Genomic DNA, 7,415 nt, shown 5'->3' on the forward strand with positions numbered 1-7,415 from the left:
TGAAAAAATTTTTGGCACTTTTTTGTATAGTAGGCAAGTCTCCACATGCCTCTGTGCAGAGAGATTGCTCTGGAGAGGGTTTCCTTAGGAATTCCTGTGGACTGAGCACGGCTTCTGTTCAGGTCTTATGAACATTGATTTTATGGAGTGGACAGGAGGTATTGTTCTATTTCTGTTTTTTTGCCACACCACAGGGCGTGTGGGATCTTAGTTCCCTGACCAGGGATTGAACCTGTGCCTGCTGCATTGGAAGAACGAAGTCTTAACCACTGGACCAACAGGGAAGTCCCAGATCTTGTTCTTTTGTCTCCCTTAAGGTACTCTCCCAGAGAAATGACATCACCATTGAGTGCTTCCACAGGTGGGCATGAGACTAAGGCTCACCTGTACCAACCCCTTCCAGGATAGGTTTCAATGGAAAGAAATGGGAACAGAACAGAACAAGGCAAAGCAACCCTGAATTATTTGTTAAGACCCTGACTCCAAACCTAGTTACAAACTTCAGTAGACCCAGGCTCCATCTTATGAAGACTTCTTTTTCTTAAGTGGCACCAAGTATGGAATCTAAAATATGACACAAATCAACATATTTACAAAACAAGAACAGACTCACAGACATAGAGAACAGACTTGTGGTGGCCAAGGGTCGGAGAAGAGGGTGGGAAAGAAAGAGTTTGGGATTAGTAGAGGCAAACTACTGTAAATAGGTTGGATAAACAACAAGGTTTTACTCTATAGCATGGGGACTATATTCAATATCCTCTGACAAACTATAATGGAAAAGAACATGAAAAAGAAATTATATTTATATTGAAACACGAAGAAATTAAAACAACATTGTAAATCAACTATACTTCAATTATATTTTTAAAAAGTGGCACCAAGGAGTCTTGAGGGGTTGCTGTTCATATTCCCACCCCATCCCTGTTACCAGTCTGGTGCCCCCAGATCCCAGCTGCTCTGTGCGCTGCCTGCTAAAACTTCACAACTGCCCCTTCTCTAGAGGTTTGCCTCCATCCTTGGAGCCTCTTTACTTGGGAGAATGCAAGCTCCCCCATTTGTCTTCTTCAACCTGCATCCAATGAGTAACGAATAGGGGTTATATGAGATGAGCCCCTGTTTCAAAGGGAAATCAACTCTTTGAAGTTGATAATTAGAGATAGCAATAGAGAAGTTGAAAATTAGAGATAGCAAGGGAACATTTCATGCAAAGATGGGCTCAATAAAGGACAGAAATGGTATGGACCTAACAGAAGCAGAAAATATTAAGAAGAGGTGGCAAGAATACACAGAAGAACTGTACAAAAAAGATCTTCATGACCCAGATAATTAGGCTGGTGTGATCACTCACCCAGAGCCAGACATCCTGGAATGTGAAGTCAAATGGGCCTTAGGAAGCATCACTATGAACAAAGCTAGACGAGGTGATGGGATTCCAGTTGAGCTATTTCAAATCCTGAAAGATGATGCTGTGAAAGTGCTGCACTCAATATGCCAGCAAATTTGGAAAACTCAGCAGTGGCCACAGGACTGGAAAAGGTCAGTTTTCATTCCAATCCCGAAGAAAGGCAATGCCAAAGAATGCTCAAACTACCGCACAATTGTACTCATCTCACACGCTAGTAAGTTCAGTTAAGTTCAGTCGCTCAGTCATGTCTGACTCTTTGTGACCCATAGACTGCAGCATGCCAGGCCTCCTTGTCCATTACCAACTCCCAAACTCATGTCCATGGAGTCAGTGATGCCATCCAACGATCTCATCCTCTGTCGTCCCCTTCTCATCCTGCCCTCAATCTTTCCCAGCATCAGGGTCTCTTCAAATGAGTCAGGTCTTCACATCAGGTGGCCAAAGTACTGGAGTTTCAGCTTCAACATCAGTCCTTCCAGTGAACACCCAGGACTGATCTCCTTTAGGATGGATTGGTTGGATCTCCTTGCTGTCCAAGGGACTCTCAAGAGTCTTCTCCAATACCACAGTTCAAAAGCATCAATTCTTAGGTACTCTGCTTTTTTATAGTCCAACTCTCACATCCATACATGACCACTGGAAAAACCATACATAACCTTGACTAGATGGACCTTTGTTGACAAAGTTATGTCTCTGCTTTTTAATATGCTATCCAGGTTGGTCATGACTTTCCTTCCAAGGAATAAGTGTCTTTTAATTTCATGGCTGCAATCATCATCTGCAGTGATTTTGGAGCCCAGAAAAATAATGTCAGGCACTATTTCCACTGTTTCCCCATCTATTTCCCATGAAGTGATGGGATCATATGCCATGATCTTAGTTTTCGGAATGTTGAGCTTTAAGCCAACTTTTTCACTCTCCTCTTTCACTTTCATCAAGAGGCCCTTTAGTTCTTCTTCACTTTCTGCCATAAGGGTGGTGTCATTTGCATATCTGAGGTTATTGATATTTCTCCTGGCAATCTTGATTCCAGCTTGTGCTTCATCCAGCCCAGCGTTTCTCATGATGTACTCTGCATATATGTTAAGTAAGCAGGGTGACAATACACAGCCTTGATGTACTCCTTTGCCTATTTGGAACCAGTCTGTTGTTCCATGTCTAGTTCTAACTATTGTTTCCTTATCTGCATACAGATTTCTCAACAGGCAGGTCAGGTGGTCTGGTATGCCCATCTCTTTCAGAATTTTCCACAGTTTATTGTGACCCACACAGTCAAAGGCTTTGGCATAGTCAATAAGTCAGAAATAGATGTTTTTCTGGACCTCTCTTGCTTTTCCGATGATCCAGAGCATGTTGGCAATTTGAACTCTGGTTCCTCTGCCTTTCCTAAAACAAGCTTGAACATCTGGAAGTTCACAGTTTACATATTGCTGAAGACTGGCTTGCAGAATTCTGAGCATTACTTTATTAGCGTGTGAGGTAAGTGCAATTGTGTCGTAGTTTGAGCATTCTTTGGCATTCCCTTTCTTCGGGATTGGAATGAAAACTGACCTTTTCCAGTCCTGTGGCCACTGCTGAGTTTTCCAAATTTGCTGGCATATTGAGTGCAGCACTTTCACAGCATCATCTTTCAGGATTTGAAATAGCTCAACTGGAATCCCATCACCTCGTCTAGCTTTGTTCATAGTGATGCTTCCTAAGGCCCACTTGACTTCACATTCCAGGATGTCTGGCTCTGGGTGAGTGATCACACCAGCCTAATTATCTGGGTCATGAAGATCTTTTTTGTACAGTTCTTCTGTGTATTCTTGCCACCTCTTCTTAATATTTTCTGCTTCTGTTAGGTCCATACCATTTCTGTCCTTTATTGAGCCCATCTTTGCATGAAATGTTCCCTTGCTATCTCTAATTTTCTTGAAGAGACCTCTGGTCTTTCCCATTCTATTGTTTTCCTGTAAACACTGAGGAAAGGCTTGCACTGATCACTGAGGAAGGCTTTCTTATCTCTGCATGCTATTCTTTGGAACTCTGCATTCAAATGGATATATCTTTCCTTTTTTCTTTTGCTTTTCACCTCTCTCCTTGTCACATCTATTTGTAAGGCCTCCTCAGATAGCCATTTTGCTTTTTTGCATTTCTTTTTCTTGGGGATGGTCTTGATCCCTGTCTCCTGTACAGTGTTCCAAACCTCCATCCATAGTCATCAGTCACTCTATCAGATCTAATCCCTTGAAGCTATTTCTCACTTCCACTGTATAATCCTAAGGGATTTGATTTAGGTCATATCTGAATGGTCGAGTGGTTTTCCCTACTTTCTTCAATTTAAGTCTGAATTTGGCAATAAGGAGTTCATGATCTGAGCCACAGTCAGCTCCCGGTCTTGTTTTTTCTGACTGTATAGAGCTTCTTCATCTTTGGCTGCAAAGAATATAATCAATCTGATTTCAGTGTTGGCCATCTGGTGATATCCATGTGTAGAGTCTTCTCTTGTATTGTTGGATGAGGGTGTTTGCTATGACCAGTGTGTTCTCTTGCCAAAACCCTATTAGCCTTTGCCCTGCTTCATTCTGTACTCCAAGGCCAAATTTCCCTGTTACTCCAGGTGTTTCTTGACTTTCTACTTTTTAAAAATATGTTTATTTATTTAATTGGAGACTAATTACTTTACAATATTGTATTGGTTTTGCCATACATTGACATGAATCTGCCACAGGTGTACATGTGTTCTCCATCCTGAACCCCCCTCTCACCTCCCTCCCCATACTCTCCCTCTGGGTCATCCCAGTGTACCAGCCCCAAGCATCCTGTATGATGCATCAAACCTGGACTGGCAATTCGTTTCACATATGATAATATACATGTTTCAATGCCATTCTCCCAAATCATCCCACTCTTGCCCTCTCCCACAGACTCCAAAAGACTTCTGTACATCTATGTCTCTTTTGCTGTCTCGCATACAGGGTTATCGTTCAGCTCAGTTCAGTTCAGTCACTCAGTCGTGTCCAACTTTTTGCAACCCCATGAACTGCAGCACCTCAGGCCTCCCTGTCCATCACCAACTCCCAGAGTTCACTCAAACTCATGTCCATTGAGTCGGTGATGCCATCCAGCCATCTTCATCCTCTGTCGTCCCCTTCTTGTCCTGCCCTCAATCCCTCCCAGGATCAGAGTCTTTTCCAATGAGTCAACTCTTCGCGTGAGGTGGCCAAAGTACTGGAGTTTCAGCTTTAGCATCAGTCCTTCCAATGAACACCCAGGACTGATGTCCTTTAGAATGTACTGGTTGGATCTCCTTGCAGTCTAAGGGACTCTCAAGAGTCTTCTCCAACACCACAGTTCAAAAGCATCAATTCTTTGGCGCTCAGCCCTCTTCACAGTCTAACTTTCACATCCATACATGACCACTGGAAAAACCATAGCCTTGACTAGACAGACCTTTGTTGGCAAAGTAATGTCTCTGCTTTTTAATATGCTATCTAGGTTGGTCATAACTTTCCTTCCAAGGAGGAAACGTCTTTTAATTTCATGGCTGCAATCATCATCTGCAGTGATTTTGGAGCCCAGAAAAATAAAGCCAGCCACTATTTCCACTGTTTTCCCATCTATCTGCCATGAAGTGATGGGACCATATGCCATGATCTTAATTTTCGGAATGTTGAGCTTTAAGCCAACTTTTTTGCTCTCCTCTTTCACTTTTCATCAAGAGGCTTTTTAGTTCCTCTTCACTTTCTGCCTTAAGAGTGGTGTCATCTGCATTTCTGAGGTTATTGATATTTCTCCCGGGAATCTTGATTCCAGCTTGTTCTTCTTCCAGCCCAGCATTTCTCACAATGTACTTTGAATGTAAGTTAAATAAGCAGGATGACAATATACAGCCTTGATGTACTCCTTTGCCTATTTGGAACCAGTCTGTTGTTCCATGTCCAGTTCTAACTGTTGCTTCCTGATCTGCATATAGGTTTCTCAAGGGTTATTGTTACCATCTTTCTAAATTCCATATATATGCGTTATACATATTATGTATTGATGTTTTTCTTTCTGGCTTACTTCACTCTGTATAATAGGCTCCAGTTTCATCCATCTCATTAGAACTGATTCAAATGTATTGTTTTTAATGGCTGAGTAATACTCCATTGAGTATATGTACCACAGCTTTCTTATCCATTCGTCTGCTGATGGAACATCTAGGTTGCTTCCATGTCCTGGCTATTATAAACAGTGCTGCAATGAACACTGGGGTACACGTGTCTCTTTAGATTCTGGTTTCCTCAGTGTGTGTGCCCAGCAGTGGGATTGTTGGATCGTATGGCAGTTCTATTTCCAGTTTTTAAAGGAATCTCCACACTGTTCTCCACAGTGGCTGTACTAGTTTTCATTCCCACCAGCAGTGTAAGAGGGTTCCCTTTTCTCCACACCCTCTCCAGCATTTATTGCTTGTAGACTTTTGGATTGCAGCCATTCTGACTGGCGTGAAATGGTACCTCACTGTGGTTTTGATTTGCATTTCTCTGATAATGAGTGATGTTGAGCATCTTTTCATGTGTTTGTTAGCCATCTATATGTCTTCTTTGGAGAAATGTCTGTTTAGTTCTTTGGCCCATTTTTTGATTGGGTCGTTTATTTTTCTGGAATTGAGCTGCAGGAGTTACTTGTATATTTTTGAGATTAATTCTTTGTCAGTTGCTTCATTTGCTATTATTTTCTCCCATTCTGAAGGCTGTCTTTTCACGATGCTTATAGTTTCCTTTGTTGTGCAGAATCTCTTAATTTTAATTAGGTACCATTTGTTTATTTTTGCTTTTATTTCCAATATTCTGGAAGGTGGGTCATGGAGGATCCTGCTGTGATTTATGTTGGAGAGTGTTTTGCCTATGTTCTCCTCTAGGAGTTTTATAGTTTCTGGTCTTACATTTAGATCTTTAATCCATTTTGAGTTTATTTTTGTGTATGGTGTTAGAAAGTGTTCTAGTTTCATTCTTTTACAGGTGGTTGACCAGTTTTCCCAGCACCACTTGTTAAAGAGATTGTCTTTCTCCATTGTATATTCTTGCCTCCTTTGTCAAAGATAAGGTTTCCATAGGTACGTGGATTTATCTCTGGGGTTTCTACTTTGTTCCATTGATCTATATTTCTGTCTTTGTGCCAGTACCATACTGTCTTGATGACTGTGGTTTTGTAGTAGAGCCTGAAGTCAGGCAGGTTGATTCCTCCAGTTCCATTGTTCTTTCTCAAGACTGCTTTGGCTATTCGAGGTTTTTAGTATTTCCATATAGATTGTGAAATTATTTGTCCTAGCTCTGTGAAAAATACCATTGGTAGCTTGGTAGGGATTGTGTTGAATCTATAGATTGCTTTGGGTAGTATACTCATTTTCACTCTATTTATTCTTCCAATCCATGAACATGGTATATTTCTCCATGTACTAGTGTCATCTTTGATTTCTTTCACCAGTGTTTTATAGTTTTCTATATATAGGTCTTTTCTTTCTTTAGGTAGATATATTCCTAAGTATTTTATTCTTTTCGTTGCAATGGTCAATGCAATTGTTTCCTTAATTTCTGTTTTTTCATTGTGAGTGTATAGGAATGCAAGAGATTTCTGAGTGTTAATTTTATATCCTGCAACTTTACTATATTCATTGATTAGCTCTAGTAATTTTCTGGTGGATTGACTTCCTATTTTTGCATTCCAGTCTCCTATAATGAAAAGGACATCTTTTTGGAGTGTTAATTCTAAAAGGTCTTGTAGGTCTTCATAGAACCGTTCAACTTCAGCTTCTTCAGTGTTACTGGTCGGGACACAGACTTGGATTATCGTGATACTGAATGGTTTGCCTTGGAAACAGAGATCATTCTGTCGTTTTTGAGATTGCATCCAAATACTGCATTTTGGACTCTTGTTGACTATGATGGCTATTCCAATTCTTCCAAGGGATTCCTGCCCACAGTAGTAGATATAATGGTCATCTGAGTTAAATTCACCCATTCCAGTCCATTTTCATTCTCTG

This window comes from Bos taurus, chromosome 5, assembly GCF_002263795.3.
Source record: "Bos taurus isolate L1 Dominette 01449 registration number 42190680 breed Hereford chromosome 5, ARS-UCD2.0, whole genome shotgun sequence".
In the NCBI taxonomy this organism is placed as follows: Eukaryota; Metazoa; Chordata; class Mammalia; order Artiodactyla; family Bovidae; genus Bos; species Bos taurus.